The sequence below is a fragment of the Rhipicephalus microplus genome, chromosome 3 (assembly GCF_043290135.1).
Source record: "Rhipicephalus microplus isolate Deutch F79 chromosome 3, USDA_Rmic, whole genome shotgun sequence".
Lineage (NCBI taxonomy): Eukaryota > Metazoa > Arthropoda > Arachnida > Ixodida > Ixodidae > Rhipicephalus > Rhipicephalus microplus.
In genome coordinates, this window is record NC_134702.1 from 65,038,184 (window position 1) to 65,059,589 (window position 21,406).

At 46.7% G+C, this 21,406-nt stretch overlaps 1 protein-coding gene across 1 annotated transcript in view; it reads left to right on the forward strand.

Moving 5' to 3' along the window:
* Nos (Nitric oxide synthase) overlaps positions 1-21,406 on the forward strand; it is a 421,671-nt gene that overhangs the window by 110,105 nt on the left and 290,160 nt on the right. The gene's annotated exons all lie outside the window — the stretch shown is intronic.

Below are 21,406 nucleotides of genomic sequence, written 5' to 3' on the forward strand. Positions count from 1 at the left end.
AGCGCACGCCACTTGCTCTCACCAACCACTAGGTGTGCTAGGGTCGATTGGGCCGCTGGGGTCTACGGGAGTGTCCACTCTTAACCTTTATTTCTCTATGCGAATACCGGGTACTCTAAATCGTTCCCCACTTTTTCTAAACACACAGAATAATCGCTTGCCTCTTTCATTCGCCGAAAACGTTCAGCTGGACCACTTTATGCTCTCCCATAGTAGAGTACCAAGCACTCTCAGTCGTTAACAACTTTTAAATGTGAAGTATTTCTTGGTAAACTTCGGCAACTTTGACCGTATCTATTTATCTATCTGTCTAGCCGCCTACGACTTTTCGCTCGCCTGGCCATTTCAATTATGGTATCGTTACCAACATTGGTATGCGATAACTTGATTGTAAGACAAGCGTAACTGGCTAGTCATAACATCAAAATCATGACATGTTTGTTATAAAAGTCATTATCTCAATTTTATGGTGTTGCATGATCTTGCGGAGGTTTCGTTTACATCAATTGTTGCAAAACTGGTATAGTATGACATGACTACATGGCGAACATAGGTGACAGACCCTAACATGGAAATCATGCATGTCAGGTAAGTTATGAGTCATGACTTCAACCCACACTCATTATGCGCTCACTGCCGTTTCACGAGGTTCACATTTACCAAATTTGGTATTAGGTGACATGAATGGACGAAAAGGGTAAATGACACGTTCAATCATGATAATTATGGCATGCCTATTATGTAACTTGACTACATATCACACTCATGATGCGCTCATGGCCGTTTCGCAAGCTTCACATATGCCAAATTTGGCATTACGCAACGTGAAAGAATGACTAAGGTATGTGACTGATTTAAACATGATAATGATTACATGCGTGTCATGTAATAAATGCATACACGCTACGCTTATAGTGCGCTTGTACTCGTTGCTCTTGCTTCACATATACCAATTTTGATGTGACATCAATGAATGACGAAGCTGTATGACTGGTGCAAACATGATTATCATGAGATGCGTGTCATGTAAGAACATGACTACATACCACACTCATAATGCGCTCGCGGTCGTTTCGATAGCATCACATATACCACATTTTGTATTACAAGACGTGAAGGGACGATGAATGCAAATGACATGCACATGATAATCATGGCATGCGTGTTATGTAAAACATGAATACGTGCTACGCTCGTTGTGCGCTCGCGGTCGTTTCGCTAGCTGCACATATACTAACTTTGGTATCACTTGACGTGAATAGACGACGAAAGTAAATAACACGTCGAAGCATGATAATCATGATGTGCATGTAATGTTAAACACGACTACATGCTACGCTCATAGTATGCTAGCGGCCGTTTCGCTAGTTGCACATATATCAAATTTGGTATCACGTCGCGTGAATGGACGACCCAGATGAACGACACGTCCAAGCATGATAAGCATGACATGGAAGTCATGCACGGCATAATTTACGCCCTCCTTGTAAAGTTCTGTTGATTCTGAAGTGACATATCAATCTTCCTCATTCGTGCTTCGCAAATCATCGATTCCCACTGTACGTGGAATCTGAAAAAATTTTTCCAGACGCAGAACGTGACGGCTGACTGGTCTCCCATATATAGTTGAGTACGAAGTACTCGAAATTGCTAAACAATTTTTTAAAACCACATCCAGTGTAGTTTAACTGTCATCGGCGTTGCTCACTACATGCTCTCAGATAGACGAGTACGAAATACTCGAAATCGTTCAACACTTTTTCTAAATACAAAATGTCCAAGCTGGGACAGCTTATTGCTCTCCGATAGCGGAGTGCGTATAGTGGTCTAAAACATTCACAATTTATTTTTCTAAACAAGCCGCTGCGGTACCTGAGGACCCTGTAGTTTTCATCAGGTACCGGGACAGCTTAAAGACTTCTCACAGCTTGAGAGTGTCAAGTAGTGTAGAGCGTTCACAATGTATTCTAAACCATGTTGTCTGAAGGTATTCTTAGTTGCGAGTCCTATTAGGTAAAGCCGCTCGTTCAGTACTCATTGAACGATCGTGGTTCATTGCTATAGGCACAGCTCCTTGCACATGGGGCGCTCAAAGTTGTTCCAAACTTCTTCAAAAATAAGAAACTATCCGAAGGGTACATCTACAGCGATGAACGGGCATTTTTTTTTTCGAAACGATCACTCTTTGGCGACACGTTTCGCGACAATCATAGGTTGCAGTCGAGGGCGCGTCGGCACCTGCGATCGGCACCATTCCTGGCTCGCCGTCTTCGCATGGTTGGCACAGTGCCAGCGCACCGGGACCTGTACTCAGCCCAACACATCCTGCGTTAGTATCGAGGAATTTCTCTAACGAACCGAAAAAAAAATATGTTTTTGTTTTCCAGAATATGGCCGCAGGGCGGTCCCACTTATTTTGCAAATTACCAAGTTGACGGCGGAGGGAGTGCGCATATCCAAGTCTGAACCAGTCTTCTAGCATAATTCACTGCACCATTATGGAACCAAAGGAAGAATGGGCTAGTTTATTCGTAATGGCTAAATGTTGATTTTGAAAATGATAGCAATAAATCGGAATGTGATGCGATGAAGGCAAGCAGGTACCCGACATGGTGTAACTTGACAAAGAGCTGGAGTAAAGGAAAGTGGCTGCTGCAGCGAGTGAAGTGACCTTCCCGCTTATTATCGCTCCAACGCAAAGTAGCGGTGGTGTTCGAAGTTATGAGCCGTCTGCGAAAATTCCGACGAAAATTCCCTGTTGGTCCCTACGTGGAAGACGCCCGCTACGCGCTAAGCACATCCTGCAGGACTGAAATAAAGTTTTATTCATTCCATTCCACGTGGAACCGACCTCGTAGCTCCAAGTTCACAGCTGCTGTCGTTGCCAGGATCTCCTGTGGACTGTTGGCGTTTCCTCTCCGCTCGAGGCGGGATTGTCAGCTGCATTGACAGTGAAAACGTACGACGCACGGGTGGATGCTATCGATTTGGGGCATTATACGAAACCTCACAGCGACGACATTGGTGAAAATACGTCTAGAGTGTCCACATGATTGCTATTGTAGTAACATGCTTTTCATTCCTAGGTAAGGCCTAATTCAATTCCATACTGCTGCAAACTTGTTTGCAGGTGTTCGTATGAGAATCGGCGGCGGACGCTTTTGTTGTTCGTTAAAAAAAAGATATACTGCAATATGTTTCATCGCTACACGAGCGCAATTCACTCAAACAACTAATTTTTTTTTTTGTTCTGTCTATCTAGCGTTTCTTTAAAGCGACGAACTTCTTTTGTGTTGCACAATAATCGGCTTCTCCTCACTACACCGCATCGCCTCCTCCCAAGTTCTTCATCGCTGTTAGCTAAGACATGAGAGTCATCTCTCACAAAACTCGTTAGCGCCTCCTATAGAGCCAGTTTCTTGGGCGACGAGTGGGCCACACGTCCGCACAAGCAACGCGCGTCATTTTCTCCACCACAATTACAAAAAAAAAATATCAGCTAGCTTTTCTTTTCAAAGCTGCGAATTCGGTTTCTGAGCGCTCGTGCATGCGCCTGCGAAAGACAAAACAAGGGAAGCGTCAGCCACGTAGCAAGCCTTATGTTGTGTGCGTGCTAAGAGGCTCTCGTGTCGCGTCATCTGCGACCGCAAAGCGACGGCGACTGCAGCGGCCGCGTGCTTCGGACAGGCACGACGAAACGCCGTTTCGATCGTGGCCGCGGACGCGCAACATTCATTTAGGGTCGGTTGCAAACGACGTATACGGTGCGCTCGTGTGCACGGTACGGCGCGGTGGTACGCAGCGCACGGTGTGTCTTATATTGTATTGTTATAGCAGGGACACACACAAATACACATTAATAATAATAATAATAATAATAATAATAATAATAATAATAATAATAATAATAATAATAATAATAATATCTTGGGTTTAAGTCCCCAAACCAAATATGCTAGTGAGAGACGCCTTAGGGGAGGGCTACGGAAGTTTCAACCATCTGGTGTGATTTGATGTGTACTGACATCGCATGCACACGGGCCTCAAGTGTTTCGCCTCCATCGAAATGCGACTGCCATGGCCAGGATTGAATCGGCGACCTTCGGCTCAGCAGTTGAGCATCATAACCAACTACTGCACACACGTACTCGCACGCTCACTCACTTACTCACTGACTCACTCACTCACTGACTCACTCACTCACTCATTCACTCATTCACTCACTCATGCATTTGTCAGGTTCTAGGCTGCAATCTTTTAACATACATTTTTTTTTGCAGCGCACAATATATCAGAACGTTGTGGATGAGTTGCTAGCAGCAAATCGCGATCCGCGACATTTGAGTTCACGCAGGGGCTTCAGTCAAGCACTCAAGTTGTCTCCTGCCTCTTGACTGGTCTCTTATCTTCACCAATCAAATGCTAAGAATACGGGCAGGCAATGGACACGGAAAAACCGAAACCTTTGTGCCCGGCCAGAGCACCGAAACAATCGGCATTAGGCTCTCGACGCGTGAGAGAGAAGCGTGCGAAGTACCGTCTCACGCAACAGCGTCTGCGCTGTGCGCTGGCCTCGTGAATGCGCGTACACGACGCACTCCTTTGGTTGAACGGTTCGCATGCGACCGGCTGGCCGTGTCGCTTTTGCGGTCGTTTCGCTTCTGCGGAACCGGTCTTACCGTCTCACGAATGCCCCTACAAGTTGAAGGCAAGTGTGGCAGCTTGAGCTAGTTGGTATGGCATGACGATAGTTATAGCGCGAGAATAAAACGATGACACAGAGACAAGAAGAAGGTCGTGTCCTTCGTGTCCTTCTTGTCTCTGGGTCGTTGTTTTATTCTCGCGCTCTAGCTATCTTCAATGCAAGCCCCCAGATGATGGAAATTACCGAGCTTTAAAGGGACTTTTGTAATTGCTGATGGCCGTTGGACACGCGTAGGACGTCTCCCAAAACTCAAGCAAAGCCTCCGTATGAAAACTTTAACCTAGTTTTGTGCTGATTATTCACCTTTTCATCTGCCTGGCATGAGGTTAGGCGCCGATATTAGGCAAAGTCGGTCAAATATAGTTACGGCTGCTTAGAGCCAAGTAATGCTGTACGAGCCTATAGAGCACATTCTGTGCCGCTGTACGTCCGTCGTCGTTCAACCCCGCATTCTGTACTATAGTCTTTTGTGTGGCAAGAGTAGATTTCGCATAAAACGATCTTGGGACATTCATTTGAGCTATCTCGCGTGCGAGGGGACCAAAAACCTTATAACGTTTCGTGAACGCGAGTGTTACCGCGGTGCCAGCGCTTGTGACTATCGCTAAACGTTCGCAAGTGACAGCCTTTTGCCGGTTTTTTAGTTTCTGTGATCTCTTCCTATTTTTCCATTTCTATGTTGGCTAACCCGGCATGACCTTGCCTAATGTTCCTGCCATTTGTCTTTATGCTTCTTTTCTTGCCTGTAATATTTCAGCGCGGCAGTTGACCGGTGTTGTATACCGGAACTCGACATGATTGTTTTGTTGATTGCCTTGCACACTTGAGAAAACGACTTGTCACGAGTAAAACCTTCAATTTCTGGTTGGAAGTTACCCAGCGTTGATTTTAGGAACTTGTTAGACAAGCTTTTTATGCTCATGCTTTGTCTGGCGGTCGCCGGCGTGTACACCACTGTTGCCAGTGCACACTTCTCCAGTCACCTCTCTGGTGCTTTTAACAAGGCTCACTTGATGGCACGCCACCACCCATGACTTTCGGGTGTCTCGATGGGTGCGAGCGAGCAGCGAGGCACTCTACATGGCGTCTGTTTCCCATGGCTCGCGCGCTCGCCTCCTCGCGACTACGTCCACATCGTTCTGTTCGCTATAGTGCCTAGAATATTTTAGGCACTAAACCATCGCTTCGTTTACGCACGTCAGCACGTGTCAAGTTCCTACGATGAATGTTTCGCACGAGTGCCTATATGCTCCCAAGCCCTCTCACCTGCCAGCTCTCCACCCAGTAGAAGAACGCTTGACATCTCCACATCTGCCATTTATGAACGTTAGGCATTTGACTCGCGGCAGTGGCCAGTATGGCATAAAGGGGCTGGTGGTTAACGTGTCGATCGGCGTGACCAACACTGTGCAGTGCCGACCGTGGAACGTACATGCCCTGCCACGCTGCCTTCGATGTGTGCATCACGCGCAGGCTCAATAACAAGCCTCATTCCTACAGAAATGGTCTCGCCAAGAAATGCCCCATGCACCCCGAGCACGCTCCTCTAAGATCATTCACTTTGTGGACAGGGCGGCGCTTTTTTTTTTTCTTTAGGGTCGAAGCTCCTGAAAGCGGCACCCGTTCGTCCCTCGTAGTCGTAGTCGTAGTGTGTAACAAGTGTTACATTTTGACCTGCAAGGTGATGCCGGTGGGAGATTTCTCCTGTGCTTTGTTGAACAATAACAAAAAAAGTGGCAGCATATCCACTGGGTCAACGATAAAGAGTAGGGCGAAGCATCGATCCATCCATTCGTTCTTGCTTCCGTCCGTTCACGCGTCCGTCTGTGTGACCGTCCGTGCGTCCATCCGCCCGTCCGTGCGTGCGTCTGTTCGTGCGTCCGCACGTCTATTCGTGCATCCGTCCCTGCGTTCGTCCACGCATATGCCTCTGCGTCCGTCCATGCGTCCATCCGTACATGCAGCCATCCATGCATCTGTCTGTGTGTCCATTCGTCCATCTATTCAACACTTCAAGTACCACCATCTCGCATCTTTTCATCATATATTCCCCATATAGAAGCACCACCATCCAGCGGACATTCCAAGTACTAAACGAGATGTGGCACACGCACACTTTCTTACGGCTTGCGCTTCGTGTCAACTTTCCACCTTTAACCACCTACATTGAGCACTATCTGACAAGAAAGGGTTGCTACGTTACACTCGCTGGGTGTAACCTCCTTAGTTTTAGAAAGGTTTAGCGAGCGTTGAGCCGCAGTGCCATGAATACAATGAACTAGTATATACCATGAACTCGGGGTGGTTAAAGGTGGGAAGTAGATACGAAGCGCAAGCCGTAAGAAAGTAAAAGTTGAATTCTCCTGTCTCTCATTTCCCATTAGCAGCCATTGACATGTATATTGAGCACTATCTGACAGGAAAAGGTTGCTACGTTATACTCGCTGGGCGTAACCTCCTTGGTTTTAGAAAGGTTTAGCGAGCGTTGGGCTCGGATCACGGCTGCGGCGGCTGCATTTCCGATGGAGGCGAAAATGTTGTAGGCCCGTGTGCTCAGATTTGGGTGCACGTTAAAGAACCCCAGGTCATCTAAATTTCCGGAGCCCTCCACTACGGCGTCTCTCATAATCATATAGTGGTTTTGGGACGTTAAGCCCCACATATCAATCAATCAATCATTAGCGAGCGTTGGGCCGCAGTGCCATGAATACAGTGAACTAGTATATACCATGATCACGACGTGGTTAAAGGTGGGAAGTAGACCCGAAGCGCAATCCATAAGAAAGTGCACGTGTGCCAACTCTTGCTTAGTTCTTGGAATGTCCGCTGGATGGCGGTGCTTCTCTATGGGGAATATATGATGAAAAGACGCGAGATGGTGGTTCATGTAGTGTTGAATAGATGGATGAACGGACACACACACAGATGCATGGATGGACGCATGAACGGACGCAGGGGCGGATGCATGGACGAACGCAGGGACGGACGCACGCATGGACGGGCGGATGGACGCATGGACGGTCACACAGATGGACTCATGGACGAACAGAAGCAAGAACGAATGGACGGACGAATGCTTCGCCCCATTCTCCATCATTCACTCCGTGGATATGCTGCCATTTTTTTTCTTAAACTTTTGTACTATGATTACCGCCTGGATCCATAGCGACAAGTGAATACACTCACTTGTTCATGCAAGCCTCGGCAGGTGACATGTTTGTGTATATAACCTGATGAGGGCATACGAACATGCATTTGAAACTGCGCTAACACAACAGGGTAAGCTGCCCTCTGAGGACGTGCATGACCTTCGAGCACATGCGAACGCAATGTGGCTATAGCGGACGACGCAAAGAGCCATCCACACTTCCAGGTTTCGTCCGCTCGCCGCTACAAATGCCGACTGTGTTCCATCACGAGAGCAATACGAAGCGAGAAAAAATGCTCGTACTAACTTTATATCTATGGCTCACGCGAGTATACACGAGTGAAAGCGACTGTCATCGCATTCAGTATTACAGTTAATCAATAACCACGCCCAAAAAAGTTTCGTTGCTGCGAATGTATTGTTGGTGCACCTGTCCTGTAAGACGCACACTGCTTCCAACTACTTTATATGTCTATCCCAGAAGTCATGCCTGGGCAACGAAAAGTATAGCGCCAACTTCTAACAGTCCTCGCTAATGACATTTCCTTGTTGTTGCCTTCCTATTTATGAACCTTTTGGATGTCCTAGAGTCCAACCCGTTTTGCACTGTACAGCTAGCAAAAGGAGCGCAGCGACGGGCGATCTGCGCCGCTCCGGCCATCAACTTGCCGCTTCGCGACCGTGCATTTTCCCAACAACAAACCAAGTGCACGACTCGACTTGAGGTACGCATGCAAGCATGCCGACCTCGGTCAGATCCGTTCGCTAAGTGAAACTGTTCTTATATGCACTACTCTGTTTTTCTTATGTCTTTTTCACTTCTGTTCAGAGCGTATATTTTTACCGGAGTCAACCACGCGAATCGCTTCCAACCAGCTGTCTATTGTAAGGAGGCCCTCTCACCTTGCACAGCGTCATCTTCGTGCGTTTGTTTTCTCTCCTCGACCACTACCGACTTCGTTATCGCCGCGACCTTGCCGCCGAAAAGAGAGGTGCAGGACTTGCAAGTCCGGTCCACTCGCCAGGAAATATCCCGCCGGTGCATGCCCCCCCCCTCCCGCCCCCCAAGAAAAAGACCCATCCGTTTCTTTGTTTCCACACCGTGAATGGAGACGCGTGCCAGGTTTGTGTGTATTTTCGTCCTGATATGCTGGTGTGTTCTCTTCCGGTGCAGGTGTGTTGAGTCTGTCGTCTATGGTGAGAATACTAACGTGTGCGTACGTTCGTTTTGATTTTTCGCATAAATGCTTCTTTTGTTTGTGTGTATGTGTATATGAGTGGGAGAGCGAGTATATATGTGAGCGAAAGATCGAGATAGCCTGCGTGCCTGTGCATGCTCGTGTTTGACGCTCGGTTCGTTTGCGTGTCATCTTATCTGTGCGTCTGCACGTGCGTGCCTCCGTAACCGTTAGCTTTCATTGCTGTTTGCGCAGCGTTGTATGCAGTCGTACGTAGTATACAAACGCCATTGAGCACATAGCAGCTCGGCGTCGTTGTGTATATAAAAAAAAAAGGTGAAAAGACTGCATGCTTAAGTAAGGAAGGGCTTCTCTGCAGACCAGGGAGCAAGGTTTCCGGAATAGCCTCGCATGTCTCTTCAGCATTAGCGTCTCTGGCAACTAAATACACTGATTGTCCTATCTAATAGCATGACGTGTCTGTATAATTACATATCTTTGATCTGCGGTCTTTGAATAGAGTATAAAGGTTGTCATCAATAGACTTCCACAGATGGAAACTTCAATGACGCCAACGTGTGTGTCTCTGAAGTGCAGTTTGAGCGCTATCCTAACTATATTTGTTTTGACGAAGTGGCCAGTCTGCGTAATTAGTACGCCTTGCGTGATTGAAACAGAGTTCAAGATGCTAATACTGTTGTTAAGACGGATGAAGTCGGTCATAATGAAAGAAAAGGAGTCTACTGAAATTTATTGATTTAAAATGCTGCAAGTGAATAATTTGGTTCAAGCAGGATGGATTTCACGTGCAGTGCAAAAGTATTTATACAAACAACGCATAAACACATACCTTTGATGCCTTTCCACGGCTTAAACGAAAAAAAAATGCAGACACGTGAGGAAAGGAAGGGAAACAGAAGATAAAAAAAAGAAAGCAATACTAACCACTATGGCATAACCAGTGTCCCACCCTACAGAGGGGAAAGGAAAGGAGAAGACTGAAAGAACAGTAAGGAAACGATGAGGGAGCACACACGCAAACAACGTCGCAGAGCAAAGCGGCGCTTTTTGTACGGTATGCGGCACTATTACAAGTGTGGTAGCCATTCGTGCAAGTGTGTGGCCGTAGAAATCTTATCAATACCTTGATTGGTTGATTTTTCGAGGACTTTTAAGTGTGACACTAGAGAACACTTTCTAGCGATATTGGTCTGCTGTCTAGGTGAGCGAAAGCGATTGTGATTGATCGTCTCTGCACAGAGTATACAGTGAGGACAATCGCAGAGGTTAAAGTCTCCGCAAAGTCTCCTCGCTGCCGCAGGTGTCGCTAAGAGCACTGTCAGCCATCTCTATACTGAATGAAAATGACTTTGTTAAGACCACTCCTACCCATCAGCGCGCAATGAAAAAGGGACAAGCAGTACCCTGGTCTTCAAGCAAATTTAGTGGTTAACATGTGCCGACAGACACTGCAACAGGAAATGGAACGCACGCGCTATGTAAATGTAGAGTATATCAGAGTATATAAAAATTCAAAAGTATAATAAGTTTCTCATTGCAAGGACACGGAAGAGGCAATGGTAAGGTATGGTATGGAGAAATTTTATTTAGGTCCGTCGAGGCGGGAACTAGCACGTAGCGGGCCGCTCCCACGTCGGAAAAGACAGGCCTAACCTTTCCGTCACGTCCTGGGCCCGTTGGACTGCCAATAGCGGCGTTCTCGAATCTGTACTGCGCAGCGCAGTATCCCACTTTGACGTAGTAACGTTTTGAACCCGAGGTGATGCTCAAGCAGTTGTCATTTTTCTTTCTAATGCAAAAGGCCTCGTGAACCGCATGACATTTCTCATCCCTAAGCAACGATGATTGCAAAACACGACAAATAATATTTGATACTTCGAAAAACAGAGAAGAACAAAGAGAAGGACGAGCGTTATTTTCAGCCACTATACATTAGCATGTTTTATGGTATATAAAGGTAACTAGTTTGGCGTTTGACACTTAATCAGATGCAAAGCACAGGGCGATGCGCACCGGAGGGATTGTTAGTTATTGAGACCAAATTCAGTGAATGCGCTTGAGCTGCAGCATGAGATTACAATACCATAATTTCAGGTCGCACTGTGCAGGTTGCTGAACTCTGATCACCGCTTTTATTTTTTTAAATGGATTCTTTGAAAAATGTAACATTACCGCATAATGTCACGGGCTAAGTAGATGCCTGAGGATGACGACGACGAAGTGCTGAACGGGAACGTGCTCGGACTGCAGCAGCGTCGTACGCATTAGCTCGCCAGTATATACGCCAGTACGAATTTGCTCACCAGTGTATACTTTATTCCCCGTAACATCATTGGTGGAGGTGCGGGGTATACCACTCGCTATACAGCCCAACGAGCTGGATCTTCGCAGCGGACGGCGCATTGCAGCTACCACGATGACTGACCAGGCTACTCAATGTCAACAAGATCCGTCAGCCCCGCAGCCGATCGTTGTGGTGCAACCTCGTGTCCCAGGTCCATTCAACGGCACAAGTGGCTTAGACGTCGATGACTGGCTGGTTCAATATGAGCGCGTCAGCAGCAGCAACCATTGGGGTCCGACGCTTATGTTGGCGAACATCATCTTCTACTTGCATGGCACAGCAAAACTCTGGTACGAGACACATCAAGAAGAGTTGACTAGCTGGGACGTCTGTAAGCAGAAATTGCGCTATCTATTTGGGGAACCCATCGGACGTCAAGTGGCCGCAAAGAAAGAGCTTGCGACTCGTGCCCAGACATCCACAGAGCCGTACATCGCGTACATCCAGGACGTGTTGGCTTTGTGCCGCAAGGTCGACAAGGACATGCTCGACGAGGACAAAGTCGGACACATCCTGAAAGGAATTGCGGATGACGCCTTCAATTTCCTCCTGTGCAAGGACTGCTCGACGGTGGAGTCGGTCATCGAAGCATGTCGTCGCTTCGAACAGGCAAAAAGTAGGCGCATAGTTCACCGATTTGACCGCCTTCCCAACACGGCAGCTACGTCCTCTTGCGAAGATTTGCCCACACTACACCAACCACCAACGCCAGAAAACGTCACCAGAATAGTCCGTCGGGAACACGAGGCTATGGCTCCCGCTATGTCTAGCGTCAGCGCGCCAGGACACAACCTCGATGCTGTTTCAATGATACAGGCCGTGGTTCGCCAAGAGATTGCGAATATGGGCATTTCGCCACCTCATCAAAATGCCCCTGCTACTTCCAGCTCGGCTCCAGTCGTTGCGGCTGCCACTCCGAACCGCACGTTCGCGCCACGACGAAACCCAGCTGAATGGCGCACTCATGATGATCGGCCCATATGTTTCACGTGCCATCGGATAGGACACATCGCTCGCCATTGCCGCAGTCGTTGGACCTCATCACCTCGACCGAGCTTCTCTGACTGGCGGCCTCGCTCTAAACGTGCACCTTATGCCCCGTCCTACCATGCTGAGACAGGTGCAGAGCATAATCCAGAACGTCGGACCAACCGCTCGCCATCGCCCGTGCGTCGTCAGTCACGCTCGCCCCAACCCCGCCGTTCTCGGTCTCTCTACGACCGTCGCTCGGAAAACTAGCCGGTGCAGCCCCCGGAGGTGACGCTGCATACACGACTCGGACTGCAAATCCTCTGATTACTCCCGACCAGCGGTGCAACCTCCTTACAATTCTCGTTGATGGTTTACCTATAACTGCCCGTGACAATATTTATCTAAAATGTTACATGTTATGCTAGTTTTATTGCGATAGCAATTATATGGACATTCTCGGCTGTATTTTGCTGCTGGCGTCGGCGTCGCCGTCATTGATTGTATATGTATACGCATCTATATATCTGAAAAAGTAAGGTAGAAAAATACTCCAGGGAAAGACTATGGTGCGTGGAATATTAATTGTAAGCGAGGCATTACCCACAGAGACACGAAGGAGCACCTCCTGCAAAGTTAAAACGGCAAGCTATTTATATCTACCACTTACCGCTGGCTACAGTCATCTTGGGGGAGCTATCGTGTTTTCAGCATTACCAGTGAGGTGGCGCAATGAGCGCGCATCGCCAGATCGTCACGACGCGGCGGCGCGCGCTCTCCTCTACCACGCGTACTTTTCCACGCTAAGACGAGACACTCACGCGCTCGCTCGCTTATCGTTAGGAGGGGACAATCGTACGCCTTGGGCTTTCACCGGAATGATTCTGTTGTAGTTACCGGGCGCACAAAGGTTAGGGCACCTGAAAAGGGCGGGCTCTTCGTACACAGCGATGTAACAACTGAGACGCTTAGTCGCGTTCATCTGTACCTGTGAGTGCGTTTCGTGTGTCATTTGTGGGTGAGAAACGCGAGGCACGTTTTGATCTGCCAGCCATTCTTCACGTGAACTTCCGATTTGTGGCTATCGCGTTCATTGCTTTGCCTTTGCGGCAAAGCTGTGCATTTCTTCAGGATTTCGAGTTACTCTCATTGTTAACTGTAAGTTCTTTTAGATGCGGAGCATCTTATACTCGCGCCTTGTAGTGCGCCGTCCGCGCCGTCCGCGCCGTCTGCACCGCTTCTCGAACATTCGACAGCTGACGCGCGCGCATGCGCCGTCGCGCCGTCGCCCACTCTTCCACCATCTGTGCATCCCTTCCTCCTCTACACACCGCGCGTGCTTCACTCCTCCACCATCTGTGCACCCTTCCTCCTCTACACACCGCGTTCGACATCTACAATTCTCCTGATTTTCCAGTGGACGCGCATGTGGCGTCGCGCTTCGAGAACATTCAACAGCTGACAGTGCATGCGCCGTCGAGCTGTATATATACTCAAGGTCGGCGCTCGCTCGCTCAGTTGCCGCTCGTCGGTTGGTTTGTACGGCGCGTCGACGTCCAAGGTCGCGGTGAAATGAATTCCAACGAATCCACAAACACAATGATCGACGTCCCTTCGACCAGCGCCGCCCTTTCGCATACGTGTGTACGTGTTCACTCATTTAACACCCCCTCCTACAACCACGTTAACCAATTTAGCCATCGACCCAAGTAAGTCGCAATTTAACACCCCATTTCACAACCACGTTAACCAATTTAGCCATCGACCCAAGTAAGTCGCACTTTAACACCCCGTTAACCAATTATATGCTCCGCATCCTCCTCAGTGTTCCCCCGAGGGAAGCTGCGGGCAATTTTTGCTTTCTTTTTTTTTTGTTGACGCTTCAGTGAATTCAGTGTAACAGCAGAAAACTAAAACTATTCCGCAGCGAAATCTGGCTTAATTATTACAGTATACAGACGGCAGCCGTTGAACGCTTCTGCAGCTGGGTGCATTGTTCCTTCTTCCCGTCCCCGTCCCTTTTTGCGCTAGGTGGAAAACAGTAACACGGAAGTATTGGGAGACGCATTATACGTTACTCCGTCACTCCACTCGGCTTCTTTAACCTGGCACATATGCGGCTCGCTAGCTGTCCCCGCAACGTGGAACGAACTCAGGGTAAAGAACATTGTTGCTGTCATCCGCATATATACGGCCTGAGTGGAAGGCTTTTTTTACGTGTACCAATGTATAAGCGTACATTCGAACCCGGATATATCAAAGCATGTTAGCGAAAAGGCGTTATATATATGTAGTTCTATATAGAAAGGAAGAAAGGTTCAAACAGCAATACGCCAGGGTGGGTCACTGTCAACGAAATGTATTGAATCCATCACGACCAAACACCTCTCACATAGTTTCTAAAGAAAATATCTCATTGCTGTTTTACCATACTTTCTAAGCAACCTCCTCACCAGTCTCTCTTTCTGGCTCGGTTGCTCGCAGATATACGAGGTGTTTCAAGAAATGTGTCCAATATTATTTAAAAGTTACAGAAAGGAGAAATCTGCGAGCTACCTGCGGTGTTCTCTTTGCTGTGGAAAAAGGCATCTTCAGACTGACACAAACATTGATTACCGCAGTAAGTATAGAAATTAAAGCAATAAACTTTTTAACCATTGGAAATAGCCGATCAAGCCGAATGGGTGAATTCAAGTCCTTTCTGTTAATATTCCCTAGCGAGTTTAACATTTCTAAAAGGTGGCCACTGGTAATCACCGCGGAGCGATGGAATCTGGCTTATTTAGCAGCCCAAACCGAAACTGGCGTACCAAACAGCGCATCTACCATTCACTTCGAGAATACCCTCAATAACGACGCTGTTTCCCGTCACCGTTATCAAACGTCAATCTAAACAGTTCGCTTCGTGGCCATTACTCGATGCCAACTTATCCTCCTGCTCCAATGTGAGGAGAACAGTGTCGTCCTTAAAAGCATTTTGGACAATTAGCCAGATTTTATTGCTTCGCGGTGATTACCAGTGGCCGCCTTTCGAAAATTTCAAAGTTGCTATGAACTACTCGCAAGAAGGACTTCAATTCGCTCATTGCACTCGGTCAGCTATTTCGTCTGATTAAAAAGGTCATTGTAAATAATGTTCGTGCGTATCTGAAGTTGCCTTTCTCTGCAGTAAAGGGAACATCTTAGATAACACGCAGATGACTCCTTTCTGTGATTTTCAATAATATTGGACACATTTTTCGAAACACCCTGTATATAGATTGTAGCGACAGCTAAAGGCACCGTCCAACTCCTACGAGACCCTAATTAGTCTGGGACGGCCTTCCGACCGTTAAGTCAGTTTCACCGCATTATACACGGAGGTCTACTTTGCACCCCTGTAACAAATTGCCCATATCGCCCTCTCCTGCATTTATAGCGCCGTCTTTTCCGGATTCCCCACCTTAGAATATGCTTGCGTTGCATTCTTTTCTGTCTCATTTTTTTGTTCACGCTCCCCCGTGGCTCGAAGTCTCGTGCCCCTCTTTCTGCACCGAACCTGTCTAATGTCTCCCACTCGCGTTAGGAAGTGGGGGCCCCTAATGAAACCTGAAAGGTGCTAATCTCGTACATCACACACCCATCTCTCGTTTCTGCTTCTCTTCTTTCGCTTGCTATTAACAACCACTTTCTGTTGTTTTGCCGTATCCTCGCAGCACGCGCTATAGACTCGCTCCCTATCCCACATTGTCTTTTTCTTTATCCTCTCATCCACCCTCATCCACCTTACCCTTTCCCTCCTTTGGACTTCGGGGAGTGCTCTGATTCTAATGCATCACGCGGGACCGCTGATGAACTTGGCGCGTCGACAGGATTCGGTCACTGCACTTAGCGAGCGCCACGATGTAAAAAGCGCGCGATGCGTTTCCACGTGTATGCTCTGTATCTGTAAGCGCGCCAGCACGAGACCGGCGGCTGACCTCGTTACAGGAAGCCCGCGGACGGGCTATCCTGATGAACTTTGACAGGTACATGGCCGGGAACAAGCGGTGCAAAATGAAGAGAAAGTGATGTCCTTGAGTTGCAGCTCACAGCCGTCTGTATACATGTTTTTGGTGGCACGAACGCCGTGTGACGTCCTCACTCCTCTTTAGAGCTTGTCTCGTCGAGCTTTTACTTCCGGTATTTCGGATATGCAGAAGTCTTCTAAAAGGTCAAACGGGTACGATATGAATGGTTATGGTTTAAGTCAACATTTATGTGAGATTTATATGATGGCGGAGCATATTTACTTACATGAGAGCCAATTACCTATCAGGGTAGTTCACAAATAATAATTGAATGAATTAGTTAAGAGAGCGAACGTTTTTCTTATGAGCAGCAAGTTTGTGGTGGCATCTAGCGCAGAAGAATTCGATTAATGGAAGCTTTCGTCGTAAAGACTACGAGCCATGGATCAGGTTTCTATGAGAATACAACAACAACAACAACAACAACAACAACAACAACAACAACAACAACAACAACAACAACAACAACAACAACAACAACAACAACAACAACAAAAACAACAACAAAAACAACAACGACGACGACGACGACGACGACGACGACGATGACGACGACGACGACGACGATGACGACGACGAACATGGTGAAAGCGAAAGCGAAATGGAAAGGGAAAGGGAACGTGAAAGCGAAATGGAAATGGAAAGGGAACGTGAAAGCGAAATGGAAAGGGAAAGGGAACGTGAAAGCGAAAGCGAACATGAAAACAACAAGAACAACAAATACGGCGGGAGGCCACTTGAGGAGATTTGCGCTGGAATGACAAAAAAAAGAGAACCGCTGCAAATGAGCCGTTGCGTCATTCTATGCAGCACGTCCCAAACATTATAGCGCCCACCTCCACTGTATTTGAAAAAAAATATGCTAATTTATTGCATTGAAAACAGGTAATTGCTAACCAGAATATTTTGGACAGGAAAATTTTGGTCATGTAGGAGCCTTCTGAATTTTGCAAATGGTCGGGAGAGTGTTCACTGTGCGAAAATGAATTCCAAGACTATCATTTGTCGTTTCAACACTGAATTGGGTTTACTCATAGTATTCTAGCAATTTACTTTCCTCAATGGAGTAAATTAGCACGATTTTTTTTTCTAATACATTTTAAATGGTCGCTAGAATGGCTGGGACGTTTGGCATGGAATGACTTTTAAGAATGTATGGTAGGGTAAATTGTATATGTAAGTTCTAGCGCAATATCTTAGAAACGGCTGCAAGTATTTCCGTAAAATTTTACGTGCTCACAAAAATGCGACTGGTCATCAAATGACACCCTTTTCTATGTCTTAGTTTCCCATCCTTATCACCTTCTCCCAATTTTTATACAAGGCTCACTTGTTCTATGTACCTTTTCTCTGCAACTAGCGAAAGGAATGATATTCAGCCGTGTTATTGTGGTGACTTATATAGGTTACATACGAACTAAAAAGTGTGTTTTTCGTGAAGTTCTTTTGTAAACATTACTGCATTCACAAGGCCACAGAGGGCGCGTATTGTGTAATTTTTTTACGGCCTCACTTTTTATGAAATCAGCAATATTTTTAGCTTTGAATGTTTCTAACTTGTAGCTCACGCACACAAATTTTCATCGAAATTGATTCAATACTTTTTGAGAAGACGTACATTGAAGTTGAAAAAATGTATAAAAAACGCATTGCCAAAAAACAAAACAAAAAACTAACAAACGAAGTTTTACGTGCGCATACTGATAACGCCAGAGGGCGCGTGGCGCACTTCGGCGCTGCATTTAAACCGCTTGGAGCGGCTGCTCGACTACGGGCTCTCACAGGTTCGCTCCTCAGAGTACAGTGGACTTTTTAGTGTCAAACTTGCAAATTCGACCACACCCCCGAAACGTTTCGTTTTTTTTCGTTGTACATTAGGTGACTTGTTTCGTATGTTTCGTCAACAACAACATTTTCAAATACCAAAAAAAAAATATATGGTAGCCCAAACATCTACGCCCGATCGATTAGCGATTACCCACGAGTACTACCGCATTAATGGAATAACTGCATCATCAAGCAAGCAAAGCGTCGTGCATGTAAATAGCTGCTTCTCCCGAAGCGCATCGTTTGGGGAACACGATCGAAGCATTACAGGCTTTTGTCCCGTAAATGGGATCCCATCATTCTGTTAACGCAGACTCGCATTGCGCTCGCGATGAAACCGGGTTTTAGATGCGGAGCATCTTATACTCGCGCCTTGTAGTGCGCCGTCCGCGCCGTCCGCACCGCTTCTCGAACATTCGACAGCTGACGCGCGCGCATGCGCCGTCGCGCCGTCGCCCACTCTTCCACCATCTGTGCATCCCTTCCTCCTCTACACACCGCGCGCGCTTCACTCCTCCACCATCTGTGCACCCTTCCTCCTCTACACACCGCGTTCGACATCTACAATTCTCCTGATTCTCCAGTGGACGCGCATGTGGCGTCGCGCTTCGAGAACATTCAACAGCTGACAGTGCATGCGCCGTCGTGCTGTATATATACTCAAGGTCGGCGCTCGCTCGCTCAGTTGCCGCTCGTCGGTTGGTTTGTACGGCGCGTCGACATCCAAGGTCGCGGTGAAATGAATTCCAACGAATCCACAAACACAATGATCGACGTCCCTTCGACCAGCGCCGCCCTTTCGCATACGTGTGTACGTGTTCACTCATTTAACACCCCCTCCTACAACCACGTTAACCAATTTAGCCATCGACCCAAGTAAGTCGCAATTTAACACCCCATTTCACAACCACGTTAACCAATTTAGCCATCGACCCAAGTAAGTCGCACTTTAACACCCCGTTAACCAATTATATGGTCCGCATCCTCCTCAGTGTTCCCCCGAGGGAAGCTGCGGGCAATTTTTTTCTTCAGCGGAGACTTTTCATTCGACGGGACTCTGTTTACATCAAGCATCTGCTCGGCTCGTAGTGAATTCCGGAAGGTACGTGCGAACATTAAGGGTTAACATGCTTTCGCATGGCAGAGCGGGTAAATTGTGGTATCTAATTTGGTGGTATATAAATAACCAACACTACGTGCGGTACCTATAACTGGTCGTCCCACGAAGGCGTTGCTTAGTTTTATCTGCACTTCTCCTATAGGACATTATTTTCGTTCCCGATCGCGAATAAATAAGGTACATCATTACGAATGATGCAGCTGACGGTATTTTGAGAACCTCTTCGTTGTTGTTTGACTGTTCTTACATAACCTGCATTTTCGTTGTTTGTCGAATACTAACGATACGTCGCATTCTGCAATAATAACATTCGACAGTGTAGCCTAAATTCGAGTTTGCGGTGCGTCGTCCTTTGGACACACGCGCACATGTACCACGTGCAGAGGGGGGGGGGGAATCGAAACTTCCCAGGCCACTATCCCATATGTTTCTATGGAAGCGTGGCCTGGGAACGTTTGACGAGGACTGTACATACATACATACATACATACATACATACATACATACATACATACATACATACATACATGCATACATACATACATACATACATACATACATACATACATACATACATACATACATACATACATACATACATACATACATACATACATACATGCATACATACATACATACATACATACATACATACATACATACATACATACATACATACATACATACATACATACATACATACATACATACATCATCATCAACATCATCATCATCAGCCTGACTACGTCCACTGCAGGACAAAGGCCTCTCCCATGTTCCGCCAGTTAATCCGGTCCTGTGCTTGCTGCTGCCAATTTATACTTGCAAACTTCTTAATCTCATCTGCCCACCTAACCTTCTGTCTCCCCCTAACCCGCTTACCTTCTCTGGGAATCCAGTTAGTTACCCTTAATGACCAACGGTTATCCTGTCTACGCGCTATATACATGCCCGACCCATGTCCATTTCCTCTTCTCAATTTCAGCTATGATATCCTTAACCCCCGTTTCTTCCCTAATCCACTCTGCTCTCTTCTTGTCTCTTAAGGTTACACCTACCATTTTTCTTTCCATTGCTCGCTGCGTCGTCCTCAATTTAAGCTGAACCCTCTTTATAAGCCTCCAGGTTTCTGCTCCATAGCTAAGTACCGGTAAGATACAGATGTTATATACCTTCCTCTTGAGGGATAGTGGCAATCTACGTGTCATAATTTGAGAGTGCTTGCCAAATGTGCTCCACACCATTCTTATTCTTCTAGTTCAATCTCGTGGTGTGGCTCCGCGGTTATTACCTGCCCTAAGTAGACATAGTCTTTTACAACTTGAAGTACACTATTACCTATCTCGAAGCGCTGCTCTTTTCCGAGGTTATTGTTCATTACTTTCGTTTTCTGCAAATTAATTTTAAGACCCACCTTTCTGCTCTCCTTGTCTAACTCCGTAATCATGAGTTGCAATTCGTCCCCTGAGTTACTCAGCAATGCAATGTCGTCGGCGAATCGCAGGTTACTAAGGTACTCTCCATTAACTCTTATTCCTAACTGTTTCCATTCTAGGCTTCTGAAAACCTCCTGTAAGCATGCGGTAAATAGCATTGGGGAGATTGTGTCCCCCTGCCTTACACCCTTCTTGATTGGTATTCGGTTGCTTTCTTTATGAAGCACTATGGTAGCAGTTGATCCCCTGTAGATTTCTTCCAGGGTGTTTATATATACTTCATCGACGCCCTGATTCCGCAGTGTTTGCATGACGGCTGATATTTCTACTGAATCAAACGCCTTCTCGTAATCTATGAAGGCTATGTATAGTGGTTGGTTATATTCTGAGCATTTCTCTATTACCCGATTGATAGTATGAATGTGGTCGATTGTTGAGTAGCCTGCTCGAAATCCTGCTTGTTCCTTTGGTTGATAGAATTCTAATGTTTTCTTTACTCTGTTAGCAATTACCTTTGTAAATAGCTTGTATACTACAGAGAGCAAGCTGATCGGCCTGTAATTCTTCAAGTCCTTGTCATTTCCTTTCTTATGTATTAAGATGATGTTA